The sequence below is a fragment of the Colius striatus genome, chromosome 10 (genome assembly GCF_028858725.1).
Source record: "Colius striatus isolate bColStr4 chromosome 10, bColStr4.1.hap1, whole genome shotgun sequence".
Classification (NCBI taxonomy): domain Eukaryota; kingdom Metazoa; phylum Chordata; class Aves; order Coliiformes; family Coliidae; genus Colius; species Colius striatus.
In genome coordinates, this window is record NC_084768.1 from 23,930,527 (window position 1) to 23,953,585 (window position 23,059).

The 23,059-nt window shown below is 41.8% G+C and overlaps 1 protein-coding gene across 3 annotated transcripts in view; it reads left to right on the forward strand.

The window, feature by feature from the left end:
* The first annotated feature begins 17,629 nt into the window (after nucleotides 1-17,629).
* DAB1 (DAB adaptor protein 1) overlaps nucleotides 17,630-23,059 on the forward strand; it is a 441,779-nt gene continuing 436,349 nt past the window's right edge. For 2 of the 3 annotated variants that reach the window (XM_062003687.1, XM_062003690.1), the window contains exon 1: nucleotides 17,634-17,714. The gene's annotated coding sequence lies outside the window, so the exon portion shown is untranslated. Of the gene's footprint in view, nucleotides 17,715-23,059 lie in introns of all 3 variants that reach the window. The other variant, XM_062003688.1, reaches the window with a different exon arrangement.

Below are 23,059 nucleotides of genomic sequence, written 5' to 3' on the forward strand. Positions count from 1 at the left end.
ATTTATTTGCAAAGTGTGCATACAGCCTTCATTTATATTGCATGCTTTGTGTTTTCACTGTCTTTATGTGCTGCAGTTGTACGCTTTCCAGTCTGAATCTCTTTGTCCACACAATATCACAATGCCCTGTACAGACCTTTGTTAGCTCTTGAGCAGCTGATATTCACCTTGTTAGCCTGTTCTGCAGCTGTTGATCAGTCATTCAAGCTCCCCTCTTTTTCCCCAGCCACACAGCTACTATGATCAGACTACGTTTTCTTAAGACCTTCATAGAATTGTTCTAACCAGGAATGACCCAAAGAAATGATTTGGATTATTTTCTTCCTTGTTTTCAATAATCTGCTCTCAGTATGTGCTTCTTTGTATTTACAAGTCTTCTTGGGGTCAAGGCCTCACTGGTGTCTTCCAGGTTCATCCAGGATCAGCTTGAATGAATTACTGCTTTGTCACTAAACAGAGAAGGTAGCATGCTCTGGCAGAGCAGAACCTCATGAACAGTAATCAGACTTAGCATCTGTAAATTACTTTGCAAACCATGTCTGAAAGGTGCTAAAGAAACACCTCTACAGAGATTATGAATGTATACAGATAAAATGAAATTTTGAATGCTAAATAACTAAACAAACCCAAAGACAGATATTAAAGGTGTTCTAGAAAGGCTATAAATCAGTTGCAACCAATAGGTTGGAACAGAGTGTGGAAGCACTAGAAATACATCTGTCATCAGGGTAGCTGTAGCAACCTTATTTCCTGACTGCAGAAAGAGAACCTTTGATCACTGATGTCACTGAAGCATTAATTTCTCAAAACGTGAGTTAAAACATAGTATAAAGTTTAAAAAAAAAGAATGGAGGTTTGTGACTTTGAAAATCTGTTTCAAATGTTGATTTCTTTCTTTCTTAGTATAACGTATTTTAAAGAAAGTAACTGACGCTCCCTAAGACTTTGATTTTGTAAGTTGATTTCATCCTTTTCTTCTTGCTTACTCATTGACCTCATTTCATCAGCTATCTAAACGTAATATTTCCTTAATTAGTGAATAGTGACTAACATCAGGGAACAGGAGCTGCTTGAGTTGTATTGCACAGTGCTGTGTAAATCAGGTCAAAACAGTGAAGAAGTTCTCCTTGTCAGGTGGGTATTTACCCTGATGTTTTAATTCAGGTCAGCAATAAGCTTTTAAGGTAATATCTCATTCACTGTACCATGGTTCTTGGAGTGCACAAAATGGTTTTCTTTAGCATGAAACTAAGTCAGAAAAGATGCTACAGGAGTGCCCTTAATCTGTCTGCTAATGGACACTTAGCCCACTTAAATAAAGCTCAGGCTAGTCTGAAATAACTACCCCAAAATGCAGAGTCCTCAGCACAGCTGCTGAGCTCTGCAGATCTGCTCCTATCGCTCTCAGGTAGCCTCAGATTCCCGTGTTTCATGCTCTGTCTTTGCTCTCCACTTGGTACAGAAGATGTTAAAATTGTGTTTGTTTTTTTTTTTTATTAAGGACATGCTCTGAACCTTTGAGATTTTTATGGCATTTCAGCCTCATGCAAAAATTGAATGTTCAGGAGGGAGGGGAATAGGCCTGTGTTTATTTGTCACTCCATTGGCCCCAGAGAAGCCCAAAGCTTCATAGCTCGTCCCACTGTAAGGAACGTATGATTGTACTTATTTCTTCACTTTGAATTAAAGAGAGTTTACTTAAGACTTGACTGTGAAAGTAGATTCACTCATATTTTGAAAGTTGATTGGTTCCTGATAGTATGTTAGAAAAAGGAAATGAATGTTTGGAAATTGTGAAATCATTATCAATAGTATCAATGGTATAAACCAAGACACTACATGGGAGAAGGGCAGAAACTTATGACAGTGGTTAACTGAAGTCATTTGTATTTTGAGGTAAGGAAGTGTTCAAGGGAAAGAAGACCTATATGAGTTGAGTTTGTATCCAATACTTTAGATTTGGTTGTGGATTTGGGGTTTTCATGTTTTGTTTTACCATCTCAAATGATGATAGCTATTAGGATATGTTATTTTGAACTGAAATTTTAAAATCTGCAGAAGGAATTTTCGCCTGGATATTGCCTTGAACTCAGGGCAATATAACATTCTGGCTCATGTATTGGGTGTTAGATCTCTTATCAGGATGTCAGACCTACTAAAGCAAGCACATATCTCCTGGATTTGAATACGTTTAAATCCCAGATAATGCTCCAAGTGACTACATATAGGTGAATTCATCTTAAGTGACATCTCATTTCTGTCTTTCACTTAGTTAAAGCCAATAATAGGCTGAATAGGAGCAGATGTAAGCTCAGATATGCTGTGTTAGTACTCACAGGGCTTATTCAGAGGTATCAGTTTGTGTGGATAAGTGAAAGCTCTGCAGGTTAGCTGCTATCATATCCTAATATATTTCCAGAACAGTACTGGGAGTGGAAAAACTTTTCCATCTTGAAAGATTTCCTTATTTCAGGCTTCCTGTGCTGATGCACCATTGGTGCTGAAGGGTTTAGAATTTCTTTGGTGGGAGGAAAAAATAGAAAAAACTCAACCAAATTCCTTGATGCTTGGAACCTCCTCCCACTCCTGTCCCAGAACAGGAAACATCCTGACTGACTCCTGGGATAACAGAATTAATTTAGGTTTGGTTTTTTTTTACTGTTGGAGATGTTGAGGAGACAGGATAGAATTTCTAATTTGAAAATATCATCAAATTTCTAACTTCACAAGTATCTACTGTTGTATGAACTGCTCTGGTTGTTTATTTGCCAAGAATAAAAGCACTGATTTGGGGAATTTAGTAGCAGAGATGTGTGACGTTAATCTCATGTCCTCTTCAGTGCATCGTTATCACAACTAGTCACTGTATGCAGCGTGGATAATGCTTTGAACTATCTAGGCAGTCTTATATTAGGCTTCCACAACCACAGCTCAAAATACACATCCATGCCTAATAACAGTAACTACTTTCATATATCTTGCTTGATGTGTTTTTGTGTTGTAAATACAGGCTGGAAGATACAGGTTGAGGGAGAAAAGTGAAATTTCCATTGAGAACTATGTTTTTTATGTTTGCTTGAACAAAGGGGTTTAGCAAACACTGAGAAAGGGAAACTGCCTTTTCTCTGAAGATTAGAGAAGTCAGCATTTGTTTAAGCAAGCTATCGTGCTATGCTGTAAAACTCCTGTGCTTTTCAATTGAAAGGAATGGGAAATGAAAGGTTTGCATTTTAGTATGTACTATTCCATTGTCTACCTGCTGTTACAAACGTAGAGACATGCCTCTGTCCCCAGTAGTGAATTCTTCCCTTCTTTTTAAAGACAATTAAGGAGTGAATTTTTGGGAGCATATCTAGAAAATCTAAAATATCAAAACTGTTACCATCCTGCTCTCAAAAACATCAAATGCTTCTGGCTCAGGGACCAAGCCCTGACCAAAAGCTACCTTGCAGGAGCAGGTGAATGACCTCTATCACAGAGGCATGTGTGGTAATCCCACAGCCAGGTAGCTCCTTTGCCTCTCTTCAGAGGTGTCAGTGACTGTAAGCTTGACTGTTGGATCTGAAGGAGCAAAGTTTCTTTGGTGGCATATTATTTGGCCTTGCTTGAGATACTCATCATTTCTTTCTTTATCATGATTCTAGCTGAGCACAACTGAACCTCTACTATCTCAGTGGATCACTTGGATTTCTGAAAAGATGCTGGAATTCAGAGCATGCTGAGTTCACATTGCCCTGCTTCCCCTGTGAGTATATGCTAGGACTATATGGTGTGTTAAGTAGGACCTTGCTCTGAGTTTGCCTTTATGGGTTTTATTTGAATTGGCTTGCTGATGAATAGTTCTTCACTTTGGTTCAGACCCGGGAGGGAGAGTTATTTGATAAGTTCAGCAATAGCTGTGTAAGCTTTATTTTTACTTAGCTCTATTATTTCTTTCTTATGACTGTTGCAATCTCCTGCCATCTGGGGGCTTCTGGACCTGCTTCAATAAATTGTATTCTCTTTTCCTGTTGCTCTGAGGATTTACAAAAGGAGGGGAAACTGGATGGGTTTTGTAGTGGGCTGCAAACTGTGTAAGGAGCACTAGACATATTTTACTTGTTTGTTCTTACATAGAATTGTCATGGTAAGTCATCACAAATGGCAGCCAAGGAAGAAATTAGTAGCTAAGAAATTTCTGACAAGTTGATACAATGTGAACAGGGAGCTGCTAACCCCCTTCCTGCTCTGCTGTAGGCAGAGCATTGCTGCTGACCTTTACAAAGGTGTGTTTGCTCTTGGCTGGATCAGAACCTTGTCAGTAGTGTACTACCAGAAAGGCCACCTTTTGGAGGTGCAGGCATCAGAAGCTGTGTTGGAAAGAAGCTCCCTGGAGACTCACTTGTAGTCTATAGCCATATGCTTCTTGAAAATCCTTGCAGCAGAGTTCTTTCTTGTGAAAGTCACCTCCTTCCACTAAACACTGCATCTGTGTTTGTTACAAAGTGCTTACACTTTCTTAGGAGTTCTTATTTATAAGTTTCTCTGTGAAGACTCAATGTTTTGGACATCAGTTTTCTTTCTCAAAAGACTGCGAAATGACTCAGACCAGCAGCCTTCTGTGATTCCAGCATCTGTATTTATGAGCTAGAGGATGTGTTTGATGCAACATTTCATTTGACTTCGCTTTTTGTTTTATAAACTCATTTTTACTTGGTACATTACTCATTTTTCCCTTTCAGTAAATATACCATTGGTGTAGATTTCCTCAGACCAATTTCTACTTTCTTTACTCTTTTGCCCCAGCTGATGGTCCTGCTCAAGCAGTTTGTTGGCCTTATGGTCACCTTTGCTCTAACTGGCACATCGTAGTTCTGTCAGCAATTCTCAGTTTCTGGATTGCTTGTGTCTAATAATAGTAATTATGAGATTCAGCATTGTCAACTTTGACTGTTCCCTTGACCTCCTCCTTTTCCTGGGAGGTTATTGGGATAGCTATATAATGGGAGAATATGTTAAAAGAAAAGCTGTGGCATTCATTACTCTTCCTATGAACCTTCATTTGTAAATGCTGGTTAATGGTAATGTAGCTGCTGTCCAATGTGCTCTCAGTTACCATATGTCATGCATGCAAAATAGAGATGTTTTCCTTGCTTCACTGAAAAATAACTTACCATTTGCTATCTACTAGCATAGGAGTGAGAAACAAGCTGTCCTGTCCTCCTTTAAAGTAATAATCCATTTAATATGCAGGTGGATTAGTTCAAGTGGTTGGGTTAAAGGTGTTTTTTTGTAAGAAGAAACAACCATAGTAGGTACATAATTAGCCTTTGCTTTTGTTTTTAATGAGATTCATCCCAGGCTTTAGTCTTTGGGGCTTTTTTTTTTTTTAGCAGGCATTCTCTTACTGCTCTTACAACCTCCTGACTTGGTGCTGATACCTCTTAGAGAGCTAGAATTAACACAGCTTCAGCAGATCGTCAAGAAGGATAAATGCTAGAGTCAGGTCACCTCAGGTGTACTTATTCCTAATGGGAAACGCTAAATGGATGATAGTGAGTGTTTTACATGTGATGACAGTGGCAGATCCCAGATGTGAAGTTTTTTGGGAGGCTTCATGCTTCTCTTTGGAGCAATTGGTCATCTAATGGAACTCTTGGGTTTTAGTTGGAAAAAGCTACACGTTACACAATAGTGCTAAGATACTTTCAGATGTTATTAGGAGCACCAGAATTGTGTGACCTTACATCTGGACGTCTGATATTACTTGAACATGTCTTCTTTTGTTCAGTGATGGGGAAGTAAATGATGTGCGGAACTGAGCCTCTAGTGAAAATTTGTCTTACATCAGTCTGTTCAACTTTTTCAGTGGCATTCTCTCTTGCCTACCTAACACTGCACATGGCAAGCAATGGGAACCTAATCCTTTTGCCCTTTGTGTGTTCATGATTATACTGAGATTATCTGCAAGCAAGTTCCACTGCACACGTAGGGCCAGACTATCAGTCATGGATCACAACTCCTAAGACACCTGCTTGTAATCTATTTATAAATCTAGTCCATATTGAGTGAAGTCCTTGGGAATAAAAGAGTTTTATATATGCAAAATATTCATTTTCCTTCTAAGTGGGGTAAAGCTGTTTCCATCTCAAGGGATGAAAAACCTGGGAGTGTTCATGGAATTGAGCCCATCTTTTAATGATGATATCAGCAGAGTTGCCAGGCTGACATTTGATTATCTCCGAACAGCGTAGTGCCGCATTACCACCTCTCCCAAATGAATTGCTTATCCATGCCTTTTGCAACACCCTGGCTGAATTAATTCAACTATCCCTGGAGTGCTTCCAACGGAGACAATTCACTCGTAACAACTGATGTAAAAGTTTCCCTTCCAGGATTTTAACTCAGTTTTTGCATGTTTTGCTCACCCCAGGGTATGTTGTGCTGACTTACAGGTGCACGTTACCATAAAGCTGGATCTCACTTTGCAGCATCTGAATTAATGCAGTCATTTTTCATCTCTAAATCAAAGGTCTCAACAGGCTTATGGTCATGAGTAAAGCATATTTGTGGTCCTGACCACATCTCCAGCAGATGTTTGTCTGCAATATAAACCAACCACTTGGATTAGCATGGGTCATGGTGATTGGCAGTTCTCTCTTATATGAGACCCAGGACAGGGCTACCTGGGGGTGCTAAAGGTCACAGTGGAAGTGAATTAGCAGAGTTATGTTGAAAGCTTGATCCCCAGGCACACCTGTTTGCTTCCACTCAGACTTGTAGCAATCTGTTATCATGAATGTTAAGCAGTTACCAGTTTATTAAAAGGAGCTAAAGGGAGAAAGATGCCTCTGGTATATGTTGCTGAAGTTTTGGGGCTTTAGTTCTCACACTGTACTGTGCACTCTACAGCTGCTCTGTTGATTTTTATAGAAGTACAGCAGTTACCTCCACTTGCAATTGGCTCTGCAGGTCTAGAAGACAGTGCGTACTGTTTACTGACATTGCAGAGAGACTTCATGTGGCTGTGACTAAGTTAAATTCTTGTCTGCAGTCGGGTAACTTACATTCATGTAAACTAACAACAAGTTATCACTATTCTAAACTGTGTGGCTCTGCTTATAATTAATATCACCTGAAGGCAATGCATCTGTTGGGAGAACCTTCATTGCTTTCACAAAGAGCAAGCCTGAAAATGAGCTTTTCATCAGAACACATCTTTCTTCAAGAAGGCTGGGATTAGATCCAGTTTCAAACTTTACGGGTAATGCTTCTGTCTGATTTCTCATTTGTATCTTTGCCACTTCCATTGGCAGAGTGTCAGGTCTGAGGGAGCCTCTGACCCAATAAATGTATGAATTATTTAAGATGTGAGTTAATTTTCTTTGGGCATTGTAGCAGATTTAAACATGATACCAGCAGAGAGGACTGCTTTCTGGAATTCCTTTCAAGTATATTTTCAATATATTTGCATTATAGTCAATTAAAAGGAGCTGAAACAATGCTAATAGTAGATTTCTTATTACTAATGCTTTTAAAATTCCTAGATTTGTGCTTTGTGCTTGAGGGTATATCCCCACCTCTAACTAATGAGAGCTAAGAAGCAGCTTCCCTGTGGGCAGATTACTCCATAACTGCTGTATGGCTGCTGGCTTGTCTCCTCAGCTAAAGAAAAGCTAACATCTTGCCAAAGTCTCTTCCAACCTCTTCCCTTAGGGCATTGCTTATTAATTCTGACAAAAACCTCTGAGAGTAATGCAAAACAAAGCTATTGCTTGAACACCACAGCCTTTGTTCCATGCCCTCTTCTTTATCTCTCTTCTGTGGGGCCAGCTGTAGAGGAAAACTCCTTAGCACATGTTCAACTCACTCTCTCTAGGTCTTATTTGAGTAACAGTCATTCCCTTTCCATCTGGATCTCAACATAGCATGTATTGGTCTTAGGCTAAAGTGGTCAGGGTTCTGGATAGACATCCCCTCCGTATGGACTATAACATAAATGTTAATGTTTCTTTTTCAATTATCATTTATAATAATGAAATGAACACCATAATGAGGGCACAGAAATGCTTGAAAGATGCCTCAGCAAATGCAGGCAGATGTGGCTGCCTATCCAAAGGCTCATTCAGACCCATTGTCATCTTTGGCTGTGACAACTGTACCTGTGTGGCCCGACGTCCTGACTCCTCAGAACAGCATGACTGTGGAGGCTGTCTCTGAACATGCAATTAGATGACTCTGAGATAGCAGAGATAGTGTTGGATGGCAATACCAGGATGAGCAAGTTCAGATCTGGAGCCTCAGCACAGTGTGCTGGTCTGGCCATCCTCAGCACAGTGTGCTGTGATACAAGCTGGGAAAAGCACCTCTTCAAACCCTGAAATACACACAATGCCTCGAAATTGATTTTTCATACCTTTCCTTTTTTTTTTGCAAGTGTTGTTTGATATGCAGCTTGTCTCCAGCTAGGGATCACTCATGTCTGAAATTATCAAGAAAAATAAGTATAGAGCATTCTAATGTAGTTCTATAAATAATTTAAATCATTTATAAGGGCTGCTTCAAATCTCTGCTCTGAAAACCTTTACAGACTGCACGTGGTTTGGTATCAACAGAGCCGAGATGCAGAGCTGACATTAAGTGTTGCTTCTAATTTTTTTGGTTTGGAAAACATAAAGAAGTCAGTAATTGGCCCTTTAATAGTGCTGTAACTGTTTATTTTTAACCTTATTTCAAAGCATGTGTGAATACAGAAAGCAATTCAAAAATTCTTGTGAGCAGCAGTTTTGGTAGCTACTACCATAGCAACAGGTATAAAGTGATGGTGATACTAATGGAGAACAGGGGGGAAACATTGAAAAATAAGTGTTGGACACACTTCAATACAATTTACAGAGTTCATGAAATGATCTGCATATGTTCTAGTATCTTCTAATGTAGCTTCAGTGTCTTCTTACCTGTACCAACAAATAAAGAGACTTGACTTATTAGTCCAGTCACTGCCATTTGCTTTGTCCTTATGATAACACAAAGGAAGACCCAGAGCAGAGGCCTGAACAAGCTGCATGCATTTTGGAATGAGGAGAGTTTCAGATGGCCTTCTGCTGTTGGGATTCCTGAACTTCTTTGAGGTTTTGGAAGCCAAACAGAGCTGAATTTCAGAGCTGTCCTTAACAATAAGCCAAATCAGAACCCTGTATCTTAATTAACATTTCTGCATTTAGAATTACTTTTGTGAACACAATAGAGCTGATTATTACTGAAAGCCTCTTCAAAGAAGTTAAATTAATCTTATAAATCAATGTGGCCAATGCAGATAAGTCTTATGGAGCATTTTCAAGCTGTACCAGGATCTGTCAAGAAGAGTAATGAATATCAAATTTCCAAATGTACACATTTTTGGGGAGGGGAAGCACAAGATAAATGATGCAAATAAACTTCACAAACCTGCATGCTGGGTAACATGAGGATGTAAATATGAGATTGAACTGGATCAGCAGAAGCAAGCTTGAAGATAATAACGGAGAATGCTGAAACTGTTTTGACTGACGACTCTAGGAGCAGATGGCAAAGAAGAGGAAGTGATGTATGGGAGCAATGGTATGACATCTGTGCTCCTTCAGATGTATCCAGCTCAATAATGACAATTATCCACTGTGTATGATACTTCATTCCCTGTCACATCCAAGCAAGGTGCAGCATGCTGAAGGTGGCTTGGTAGTAAAACTGAAGGAATGCTTACCACAGAGATTACAAAGTGAGCAAGGGGTCAGCTCTGTGTTTGCAGCAAACAAAAAGATTTCCAGGGAAAGTTCTTACCAGTCTAGGGGAAAATTTTGGATCTTATTCTGGTGTGAGATGATCTTTTCACAGTGCCGAGGCTCAGATGATCGATGGTTTTGGATGCCAGTGATAGATGAGGGGAAATACAGTCAGAGTAGTTATTTGTCTCAAAAAGTGCAGTGATTAATTCCTATTGATAAAAAGGCATTATTTCTGTTTCTTATGTGTGAAGTCAGAGAAGCAAATAGAAGGGGGTTTCATACAGATAAGTGTAAAAAGAAAAGCCTGAAATCAAGAAGAAAGAGGATGTTTCTAGAGTTAAAGAGAAAAGGCAACTGCAAAGTATTAGATGAAAATTAGCATTACCCTCCCAACAGGCTCTGACTTGGAGGTTGTGTCCCTGACCTCCACTGGTGTCAAGTATCAGGCCTGACTGGCCTTTTTAATATTCTAATATGCCTTTATGACATTAAAAGATGGGAGATAGGCTGGAAAGCACTTAACAAATGAATACAGGAGATGTTGTATGCCCACATTCAGTGCTAGCCCTTTGGGTCACTTGTGGGTTACTGTTCTAGCAGTTACCTCTGTTGTACCACATCTTTCTTCTGCTGTCCACAGCTGACTCCCCCATGAGGTGCAGTAGGAGTGGTTATGGGATTTATGTTAGATGGATATACATACGTAGATTTAAAGATTTGTTTAATTTCTATTCTCTGTAGATTTCATGGCTCCCTAGACTTTCAGCTTCTAGCTGAACTTTGACCAGGGAATATTAGAAATCTCATAAGAGTTTTTAGACTCAAACTTCTAGTCTAAAGCATTTGTACACATACCAGATTAAGATCCAAAGTAAACCTTTGGTAAGCCAGCCCTCACTGTTCCCTAATGATCAAACCAGCTATGCCTGTTGCATATGAAAATGGCTGAAATGTCTGTGCACTTTTTTTAACCTTTCTGTGATCTTTATTAGAGACAAAGAATCACAGGAGAACCTGCATCAGTTTCATGGACCAATTCTCAGGCTTGGGAGCTGGAGGAGAAGAAACTACATCCTCTGAAAGATGTGCTGCTGTTCCTGTCTGTGAATTAGGGGACAGGGTATGAGAATAGGTAACTTGTTTACAAGTTTTTCTTCTCTTTCAACTCTCAGAGCAGTTTATGTCACCTTTTATTTGTAGATGATGCTAAGACAGACTTGCCAGCTCGAGTTGAAAGATAAAATAGATGAAGAGAGTGGAGGAAGGAAAGCATTCCTTTTTTCAGTTCTGTACAATGACATAAAAAGTGGGTTATGAACTAAAATACCAAATTGCAATTCTTCAGGCAGTTTTATACTTAAGTCATAGTCTTGTCAAATCTATGTTTGATATAGTTTAATTAATGCTTCTCTTACTTTGTGTTTGATGTCTTTGTGATAGATTCATACAACCTCAAGTGATCAAAAAGAGGCATTTGTCAGTGTCAGAGTCTGTGTTAAGGTCTCAGTTGGCTCCACGCACATCCTAGATGAGGAATGTGGGAATGGGCTATTAAAGGAATGTGAATCAGCTATTAGGAAACCACCTAAAGTAAATGAGGCTAATACTGTTTTTGTTAGGCTGTTTACAGTAGCAGGATCAAATGAGTTCAGAAATTTAAGTCAAAGTGTGTATGACACCCCCTGTAATGTGACAGAGGGTTGTTCACAGCCTGCATGTTTGCATTTGTTAGTTAGGTGTGTTCCTCCTTCCAGTGCAAAGTCCTGATTTTCAGCTTTCACCATCTGAAGGTCCTAGCTTTTTGTGAGACAATATTTGCAAACACCTTTATTATTTGAGACAATCCAATAGGACAATAAAAAAATCCATAGAGACTGATGGTGGGATCATGCTGATAGCAGAATTAGCTAGGAAGGAAGCTCAAAAGTCTTGTAGTTGGGATTTGCACACAGATGGAACCGACAGTGAGAGGAGATCCTGATCAGCTTCAGCCAGTGATAACTCTTTTCCTCCTGTTTCCCTGGATAACCTCCTTAATCAGTTATGATGTACAGTGGTACATCACCTTCCATTCCTGGCTCACTCAGAGTGCCTTGTGATGTTTCAAGCATCCTCATTGCTCTTCATTTCCTGAAGTATTAATAAAAGTGATACCCAGTATCTATAAGATAATGCTTGATGGGATAAAGTGCTTTGATAAGCTCTTAATTATATGGTTTCTTATACATTGTTGACTTCCCTTCACAGCAATAGTGAGATGCTTCTAACACAGAGCCTCTTTCTCAGGAATGTCATTGACATAATCCTGATGATTTCACTAACACTGATTTGCACCCCATTTTTTTTTTTTTGCAAGTTGATCACAAAGATTGATTGACTAGGAAAATCGGTTTTATCACCCTTAATCTCCAAAATGAATAGTTGTAGCAGCTGGATTATGTTAATCCTGGCAGTATCCTCCTTTGGCTGATTTGCATTGCTGAACAGAACCTCCCTTGTCTTGTCCCCTCTCACCACCCCTGCAAATTAGGGGATTAAGAGAAGAGGTGCTTAAGCTTAGCACTTGATTGATACACAGGGATATGCAAATTGTGAAGGAAAATATGAGATTCTTGAAACTAGCTTGAATACTGAACATTTTAAATGTGAGAGCATACTGAAACCAGCAATACACAGTGAAACTAAGGCCCACTTACAGCAAAACTTTGTGATCTTGACTCTATTTTGCTTAACTCTGCCCTGGGACAAAAAGCTCATCCATTCTAGGCTGCAAGACATTCCTGAAATGCAAACCCTCCTTTTCCTTCTCAGTTTGCCAATAAGAAAATTTTGCACCAGCTGAAATGGATGGTGAGTGGTGATATGCAGACTGGTTTTGCTTCTTGTACTGAATTTTACACTACTACTGCTGCTGATTGTGCTAATATCTCTTTCCACAAAAATGTCTCTCTGTTTTCCTGCACTCACTGTGCTGCTGTGAATGGTTCAGTTTGCCATGGAAGGTGACATGTGGCATTTAACAGAACCTCAGTCCAAAGTGCCACTGAGCACACTGGCTCTTGACCTGAATTTCCTTTGAGGGTTTTTTTTCTGCTCAAAAAGAGGAAGAGCTCTGGAGGGAAACACACCAGCCTGCCATCCAGGGACCAAAGAGATGAGAAGTCACCTATCCTTGCTCATTTCAGCTGCCTTGAGAACTGTGTAGCCGCTGCGAGCAGGTGGAGGGGAAGGGGTATGTTTTAAACACAGGCAAGAGGCAGAAGCTTGTGTCATGTATCCAAATGTTAAACAAACTCTGTCACTTACATACATGGCAGATGAAAGATGGCACAAAATGGCTCTGTTGTCTACCACAGGCTACAAGGGAGACTCGGTGTGTGATTAAATGATGAATAAAATATCATTGCAAATGATAATGTTATATTGTAAATAATTCCATTTGTTTACCCTGCTCTGGCATTGAAGTTCATCTCCCTTGGAGACTTCTTTGACTTTTGATGCAGTTTTGCTTTGCATATGCTTCATATTTTTTTTTCCTGCTTTCTACAGAACCTTTACAAAGGTTCAGGAACCAACAGAACTAAGTGAATAGTTCCCAGCAAATAATTTCTTGGCTGAATTCAGCATCTTCATTTCTGTAAAATGCTCCTACACATTCTGTATGTTTTGCACTAATTTATTGTTAAATTAATTTTAAGTCTGAATTCCCCTCAAGCCACCATCCCTCTGTGCTTATGAACAGAACACAAACTCTAGCCTGGGAAGAGTTTATTTTTAAAATTAGTTTATTTATGACTGGAGAAATAGATACTGCTTTGTTTTTTGCTTGGATTGCTACTGGTATAAATATGTCCAAATATAATATCAGGCAATGTGGATCTCAATTTTTAAGTTTATTTTGCTTAATTCATATTTAAGCTATTAAAGCTCAATCCCTCAAATGCTTTAGAATGGGAACACAGGACAGTCAAAAGAGATCTTCTGTGTTTTCCCCTAGAGAAATCTATAGAGGAATAAATTTTAAGGAAGAAATGTTGCAGTTACTAATAATGGTTTTTACTTGACTTTTACTTTGGGAAGTAGTGGTTTTTGGAGGTGACTACTGCATAAAAATACAAAGCTATTTTCTCAGTGTCTGAAAGGGGTAGGAGTGAATGTTCTAGATGTAAATCCAGAGTAATGGTTACACCTGGACATTAATCTACAAATTGAAGTGCAGTGTAAGAGTATGTGTGGATACTACAGTGATGCAATGCATTTTATTGGGAAGTCTCTTTGGGAATAATAAGGATTTAAGGCACTATCATCTCCTTAGTGTCTCCTCCAATGAAAGACTCTCCTGCTTTTGATTGTTGGATATGATCTATCTGTTTATAACAGAGGTCAAAAAGAAACCATCAGAAAGATGTTTGTAGTCCACTTAAGGATCCAAATCATTGCGTGTATTTGAAAGATATGAAGTCAAGTCATGCTATCTGATCTGCTTCTAGTTCACATTAGTCAAACAGTGGCTACCTCACTCCAATTGTCTGGTAAAATGGAAGTAACAACACATGTATTAAGCTCCATGATATACACAGATGGGAAGGGCATAAAATTCAGAACATTTACCTATGAGACTTGTGGTATTCCTGAGCATGTGTTTGATTAAGTACATCTTTCCTGACTAAACAGATACCTGAGGTTTGTTTTTCTTTTTTTTCTGTCTTAGGTGCCATCAGAAGATGCATGTCCTGCCAGAGAAAGCCAGGAGCTTCCTAAAGGCATAAAAGAGAAGGACAGAATCCCCAAGCTGTGATGAGGGACAATGAAAAAGCGAGACAAATTTCTCTTTTTGGCAGAGGTAAAAATTTGTTAAACATTTGCATTGATTCTCTCCTGGAAGTTTCTGGAAGTTTTAAGGTTCAGGGAGAACTGAAGTACATCAGTGAGAGTGAGTTTGGTTTCTTCATCGAGATTTGGAGTTGAGTAGGCACTGTAACCTGAAGCATTCTCAGACACACCTGACTGCAGAAAGAAGCAGTGTAATTATTCTGCAGCCCAGCTGTGAGGCCTTTTAAATTCCTGGCTCTGGAGGCCTTTGCATTGTATTGCATCACAGGTGATACTTTGTTTCCAAACTCATAAGGATGGGACTGGTGTAAAGAATTGATAATTTGCTCTGCTTTGTGTACACAAGCCGAAGTCCCTGCATTCAGGGAGACCTCAATATCAACGTCAGGATGTGAAGGTAGAAGTAGTTTTTTCTTAATGTTTCATTACTATATAGAACTTTTTGAGTAACAATTAAATGAACCTCTGAGATGAGCTGAATAATGGTGAAACAAAACAAAGTCCACGCTGCATGCTGCCTGCTTCCCTGTTGTCTTAGAGTAACAGCAACTGTAGCTGCAGGGTAGCATGGCAGGGAAATCTCCTCATTTCCATTTCAAACTCTGCCTGTTCCGAGGTGAGTATAATCAGTCCCTCACTGCAGTTGTGCACTGCAGCATCTTTGCTCCTGCTCTCTCTCTCGGGGCTTGCTCCTTTGCTTGCCCAGCTGTTTGTGGCACTCTGCTTCCCAGCTGACTCAGAAGCGCTGGAGTTCAGACAGCTCTGTGTGAGCACTCCAGTGCTCCCTTATTCAGAGGCACTTATGTGGCTTTTTTTGCTCAGACATCTGCGTTTACGGAATGGAAATTAACGTCACTTGCATATAGATCTCTTTCAGTGATCTTTTGCAAGCATTCCCTGATTCTGTATCTCTTTGTTTGGATGGGATTGCAGATAAGTATTCGTACATTCGATGTTCTTGGTACAGATATGCATCATTATGCTCTTTCTATGCAAGCTGAGAGACTTCCCACAGCTCAGGGAGTCAACCATACCAACAGCAGCCTTTTGAACACAACTGGTCATCCTGTCTATCTTTGGCCTGTAATTTTGCTAAAAGTGGGGAGGAATCTGCACTGGAGTTGGAAGTTGAACCCCAGCCTCTCAGATCCCACTTTGTATCTCAATCACAAGCCCACAGCCATGGCTTAACTCAACCTCCATGTGAACCTGCGAGATTTTCTACCAAACTTCTCCCTCCAAAACCAGGCAGGAGGACAATAAGAAAACTGCTGAGGCCTGAGAGTGCTCTTCTGTAGATACGGTTCCTTTTTCCATCTTCACCCAAATCCCAGGAAAGAACTAGAATAGAAACATAAGAAGGGCAATCAGGGTACATCTCAATTACATAATCAATAGATATTTGACAGCTTTACTCATCTTTTATCACCCATGAGTTAAGGATAACAAAATGTCTGAGGCAGCCATTGTCAAATGTCTCAAGGTTTGCATCAAAGCAGCCTATTAAGCAGGAAGAGTTATTACTCTTGTAATAAATACAGGACACAGGAGAGCTGGTAAGAGATTGGGGATGGGAAAAATGGTTTAGTCAAATGTGTCAGGTCACACTGACAAAAGGTTAACACCCTGTCACATGGCACCTGTGAATTGCCACCAAATTCAGCAACTATTGACACATCCAGTGAGGCTCCCTCTCCTGTGAGGTACAGTAACCACAGATGCTTTAATGATCTTACATATGAAGGAATATGTAAAGCAGCTTAAGGCTCATTCTCTAGCTATTACAAGCTTGATCTCCTAGAATTAGAACGGACTTTCATTGCTGTCTCACTGCTGTGGTTTGCAAGCTCACACATTAATTTCTTCCTTGCCAGGGACGAATTTTGCTGTTTGGTGACATCCCATTGAAAGAGTGGACAAGAAGAGTATGAAGGAGCTCTGTACACCGGCAGCAATTCTCCTTTCTGAGCACTGTCCAACAAGCCAGTTACCTACTTGACGGAGCTGGGTTAGGGCAGAGCTTCCAGGAAAAATACTTCACACCAAACTGTGAACAAAATGGGAAGTTTGATCTACTGTGGCTATAAGCTATCACTTAAAAGTATTTCTGCCTTCAAATTCCATCTTCAAGAAGCAAGAGCACACATGTACTCTTCCTCCCTGCACAGGGGAGACAGCAGCCAGGAAGGACATCTCTTGTGGGAGAGCCAGGCAGAATTGGCCAAGAAGTCAGCATGGGAACAAATTGCAATGTCACATCCCACTGGGCCCAGAATGCCTCTCAGTGTGGACACTTGATCTGAGAGACCTACCTCTGCTGGCCCAAGACACAGAAGTCTTCACAGTTGCTGCCTATTGTCCAGCCACAGCAGGAAAGGGGAGATGTTGCCCTGTCTGGTCCACTGTTCCAGTGTCCCAGTCCCCAGCGTCAGCTTTTGGTTGTAGCCTCTCCTGCCAAGCAACTGGGAGTGATGCCCAGCCCAGCCCCTCCACCACCACCTGTGCGCTGGAATGACTTTCTACAGCTTTCTTCCAGTTTACCTGCCGGCCCTTGGGTCAGAGAGGAAAGAGAGAGCGGCTTGGGGAGCGGATGATGGTGAGAGGCGGCACGGGAACGGTGGCGTGGGGGCCGGCGGGGTTACGGGAGGGTGCGGGTGGGCAGCGAGTTGGAAACCGCGGCCACTCAGTCGCCCGCCCGAGCATCCTGCGTTGCGCCGGGCGAGGCGGCGAGCCCCGAAACAGGCGGCCGGGGGGGGCCGACTGCTGCCACCCGGAGGGTGTCAGAGCCGCTGGTTGTGGAGCGGGGGGAAGAGCCCGCCGGGCACCGCCTCCTGCCCCGGGCGGGGCGGGGGGCTGCGAGGCGCGGGTGCGCCGCGCTCCGCTATTAGGGGGAATGCGGTAGCGCGGTGGCTGCAGGGGACCGGCGCTGCCGCCGCCGCCGAGGGGCTGCCGCTGCGCGAGGAGTGCGGGGCTCTGCGCGCCGGGCAGCCGCGACCGCCCGCGCAGGCTCCGCGCCCACCAGCGGGAGCGCAGGGAAGGCAGCGACGGACGGAGGGAGAGACAGGGAGGGAGCGCGCAGCCGCCGGCGGCAGAGCGGGAGGATGAGCGGGGCGCTGCGGGGAGCGGCGCTGGCTGCAGGTAGGAGGCGGCGGGGCTGCGCGGAGCTGACCGCGGGGTTGCGCGGGGGCGACGGCGAAGCTGCGCGGGAGGAGTCACCCGTGGTCACCTCGCCTACCGCCCCCCGCGCTGCTGCCTTGCGCGATTAGGGGGGTGCCGGCTACTCCGCGGCCGCGTAACTCGGTGCGTAGGGAAAGGCGCGTAGCGGGAGCGGAGTTCAGCGCAAAGTTTTGTCCGCCGGTAGGGAGGCGCTGGCGCGGCGGAGCTGCCGAGGAGGCGGGGAGGGATGCCCGGCCAGCCCAGTGCCGCTCGTCTGCTAGCGAGGGCCAAGTCGGTGACAACTGCACGACTGGGACGTGCGAGCGGGGAGATGCGAACGGCGGCTCCGCGCGGAGAACCCGCTGTGCCGGTGGCGTGTGGGGTGATTTAACACTTCCTGAGCCGGGCAAAGCCAACTTGGAGCTGTACTGAGCATCTTCATAGTGGGAACGAACGTGAGAAACCTCGGCTTCTTTCTTATTTGCGTGTGTGTGACACTTCAGCAGGGTTTTCTCTCCATCCACCTCTGCATGCGCAGCCTGGAAGGAGCAACTTGCACCAGTTGTCCCTTCTTGGTTTAGTATTTGCAACCCGAATAAATATTTAGTTGCCTTTCAGCCTTTTTCTCAACGCCTTTTTATGATGTAGGTGATTAATCAGCTAGGTTAGTGGCCAATTAGGCGTAACCTTGTAGGAAAATAATTATGCAAGGATATATGAGGTTTGACTAGTGATGTGACACTGTACAGCCAGATTTTAGTAGCTGTTTCCTGGTGTGTGCAAACTCAATGTGCTCTTGATTTGGAATAAAAATAAAAATGTAATGACAAATATGTTGTTACTTCTAGGGGAAGAATATAATTTTCTTTGCCAGTGAAATATTTGGCAGCTTTAAAGTAAAATGAGGGGGCGGGGGGGGGGGGGTGTTGGGCAGTGTGTATGGATAGAGAGGGGATGTTTTCTCTGGTCCATCACAAAATATGTTTCTCCCTTTGAAATGTGGTCTTTCTATTGCTGGTGGTTGCTTTGAATGTTTGGTTTTCAGAAATGAATTTCATCTCAGTGCCCAAGGAGTCTCACGAGAAGAGGTACACTGCTGTATCTTTTGAGGATAGTCATTTTAACCAATCCTGTTAAATAATGCTGTTATTAAATGAGTGCAAATTGAAGCAAATGCATTTTTCATTGCCCACAAGTTGTGTTTCTGAGCTAAATTTCTTCTTATGACTAGAAAGGCTTTTGCACTGCAGTATTACAATACAGCCATATTAAAAAGGTCCTTGGAGCAAATAACCCTCTAATGCTGCAGCTCTGTTTTCAGGAGACTTCAGTAGTTCTATGTAAAAGAATCATTTTGGATTGAAGGAATCTGAGCTGAATTGATTGTGCTTTTTAAAACTGTGGTGTTAAACTGCTTGTAGGTATTCATGTGAGTGCTCAAGCTAAACCCAAAGCTTTAATTTGAATTGAATATTTTTTCTCCCCCCCCTTTTTTTTTTTTTGCAACAGGTTCTTCTGCTCTGGTCTTTCTCTTTTGTGTGTCTTTTTTTCTACCCCCTCTTCATTCTCCCTTTAACTGACAGTGAAGTTCCCTCCTTAAATACATTTCCTTTACCAAGTAGGGTGCAGTGGTACATGATACCGTCATTCTGTCCTGTGTGTGGTTTTTTTTCTGTCTGAGATGCTGCAAGGAATGAAGGCAAGGAAAACTAGACATAAAATGGAAAAAGATTCCTGGGGTTGATGGTGTTGGCAAATTGAGTGATGAAGGTTTGTTCTGAGGAGCCCCAAGACATTTTAGATGGTAGTTTCTGTGGGATGTGATGCTGAAATCACAGCGTAAGTCAGCATGTATCCTTCATTGATCTCACACCAAATCTCTGGTGTATATTTGGAGTGTATGAAAAGCAGACATAAAACTAAGCTGCTTACCTTCTAATGTCAATATTGGGTGCTAAACATTTCATTTTGAATGGAAGACTAGCAGGTTGCTTACTTCTCTCTAACTGCAGCTCTTCATTACTGTTTTTCTGTTTGCTCTAGTAAACAAACATGCATCTCTTAAAATGGAATTAAATGTATAAACTGCTTGAACCAGAGAGGGGGTAAGAGAGTGACTGTTTTAAATAAATAAACAATTGAAATATCTTGTCACTGACTGGCTGAAGTACAGTTTTGGTCAGATCACTCAAGCAGTGCTCTGAGCAAACCCTCTGTGTCCAGCACCCTTCTCTTGGATTGGAGGATGGAAGTGCTTGGGGTGACCTGGAGGGTGACGCTTGCTTGACTGACAGATGCTTATTGCAGAATGATACTCAGTGCTCTCTAATTGTGCCTCTGTAATGATTTCCTCCAGTAAGCTGATGGAGAATTAAAATGTTTACAGTTGGGTTTTGGAAAGGTTCATCAGAATACAGAGGGGAGGAGAGGGGAATCCTTCAATTTTTAGATCTCTCTAATCCCAAGCTTCTGTTCCTGTAGTCATGCTAATTTTGTATTGATTGTTGTGGTGGTGACTGCTGTGTGTCAGAGCACAGTAATGTGAACTGTTTCCACTCCAGGCACAGTAGTCTTAAAAAAACATAACAAATAAAGTAGGAAGAGAAGAGTGACTTAAAGAGGCATCTTACTCCAGCCTTTTTATTCAGATTGGTCGTGAAACTGAGACCATTGATGAACAGTTGTTCACTTTTGAAGTGAAATTCCAGTGAAAGGACTAAGCTTTCAATCTTGTGTTTAATGTGAAAGTGTCCGGTAATCTTGAGGATGCAGACATCAGTGTTCTCCAGCTCAAACCTCTTTCTCCACTGGAGTGAATCTATGGGAACAGATGAGTATATGGCTGAGGATGGGTATTGCTTCCCATGTTGATGTTACCTATTGTATGCAAAAGAAGCTGAGCTGGAGTCAAGACTGAGACCCAGAATGGCAGTACATGAGCAGTAGCAAACTCGAGCCAATCACTTCTGATGATCAGCCTTCTTCTTATCAACTTAATAATATGCTGCAGATCAGGGATATAGTCTGTGTTTCTTTAACCATCTGATTCTAGCATAAAATTCCTTTGCAGGTCCATCTGTGCTCATTAGAAGAGCCTAAGTCATGCTTGTGCCCAATATTCACCCTTAAGGGTACCAACCCTTAATTTTACTGCTCAATTCCATACCTCAGTACTAGAAATGTCATCGAAGTAGGATGCTATTGGAGGTCCGACATTGCTCCCACACATTGTAGAAGCCTGATGATGCAGCTAATCCAGCCTGGAGCTGGGTTATATGGGTCTTCACCTTGAGCTACTGATATGGATGCTTTCACAGTGATGCCTGTTAAATGAATTCACTGTCTGGAAGGAGGAATGGAGGAGGGTTATGATACTCCTGAGGAAACAGCAAGATGAGTATATTCACCGTTTTCCATTCATCTGACTGCTGGCTGCCTACAATTGCCCTTGGATTTTTAAGAATCTCCTTCTGCTATCAGAGCTCTAGAGAAAAAAGTAGGTGGTGTGTTTGTGGTTTTATGCTTTACCATGGGTGCAGAAGCAGCCTGGGAATGAAAACAAGCTGTTCTTAACTGTTGCTAAGGGTTCTTGGAAAAAGGAATGAAAAGTATTCTTTTGAGTAACCTGGATAGCAGATGGAAGTGGCCCTTTATGCAGCATGTTGGGTAAAAGGGTTCTATTACAGGAAGTGCAGAGAGTGAAAAGCTTAAGCAGTCTTGACAGTCATTTTGGGATTGTTCTACGAGAAAATCAAAGGCTTGTCAGTTTTTGCTTTTATGCACATAAATCACCTTTGCTCCTCCTGTTTCATAAATGCATTGGGTCAGGACTTTCATTTTGTCTCCGTAGTATTACGAGTCCTTACCGTAGGCTACACACAACAAACAAGAGATTCATGTGTCACAGCACTTTCATTTTTCATCAGTACGCCAAGTTAAAGAACCTCCAACTTCGCTTTAAAACAGTGTGAAGATTGTGCGAGGCAGTTAAAAGTGAGGAGAATACATTCTGTTACTCCTCTTTTGTATCTGCAGATTGATGCATTCAACAGCCAACTTCTTTGATTCTTGCAGCATTTAAACCTGAGTGACTTAGTGGAAAAACACCATATGAATGTTTACTCCTGGTTTAATGTAGCAGAATTCTATTGAAGTCAAAGCAACTGCAGCTGGTTCCTTAAGCTGCATATATGGCCCAGCAAAGGACTTTCTAATTGGTGGGAGGCTGGGTTTGGTACCTTTACCCTTCAGTGCAGGGCAATATTTTTATGGGGCTGGGAGGGGGGAAGGTCTTGCTAACATCAGTGGGATTTCTCATTTGAAAAGTTAAATGTTCCTCAGTGAGGTGTGGGGGCATTACTCCGGCTCACAGAGCATTTTCTCTAACTAATGTGTACAAAACGTATGCTGGGATTGCCCAACTCTGATAATTGACACACCTCTGGAGTGGAATACAGCAGCCATTCAGAGCTAGAAACATTATGCAGGAGGGAATTAGGGAAGAGAAATGAAGAAAAACTAATCCAATTGAAACTGCAAGGGGAATTTAGGAAGCAGAATGCAATTATCCAAGTTGGATATTGGCCAGGACATGTTAGTTAACATTTTTACTCTTGCAAGAATTGCCATGGGATCTTTAATGACGATGAATGGTCAAGGGCTCTATTTTTACAACTCATTTGAAAGGCTGAGCTTTCACTTCATCATGAGGATGAAGTGAATGCTTTGCCTTCCTTCAGGATATGTTGCTTTGGTCAGTGTGGTTTCCTCCCCACAGGCCTTCTGTGCACACCTGCCCTGCAACTCCACGTGTCTAGGTATTTTACTTGACCAAAAGGAAATCCAGACACTCAACATTAATTGATATTTCCTTTCTATTTCCTTTTTGTGGAGGAGTAGGCAAAGGTGCTCTTACAGTGGAGCTTCTCCCTTCCCTAGAATTTTGTCATGTTAGCAATGGTCTCTTTGCATGCCTTTTATTAGTTTCCAGTTCTTCTAAACCAAATCAACCTTAGCAGCTGTGGTTGAGTGTTACATGACACAGTGCACCTTGGTGACTCCAGGTGGTCTTTATAGTGGATTGTGTCAACACATAGAAGTCATTGCAATTACTTGTTTCAGGCACTAATAAGGCATTTTTTTGCAAGACCACATATGCAAGCCTAGTTCCAATTTAGAGAACTACAGTCTTCCTATGGAGAAAGCCCCCTTCAGTTCAAGTTGGCCATGACACATGTCCCTTTCCTTCTAGTATACTGGTCCTTGCCCCTATTTTATGAGGACTGGTAGGTGGAAGAATCATCTATCTGTAGTAAACAGTTGATAAA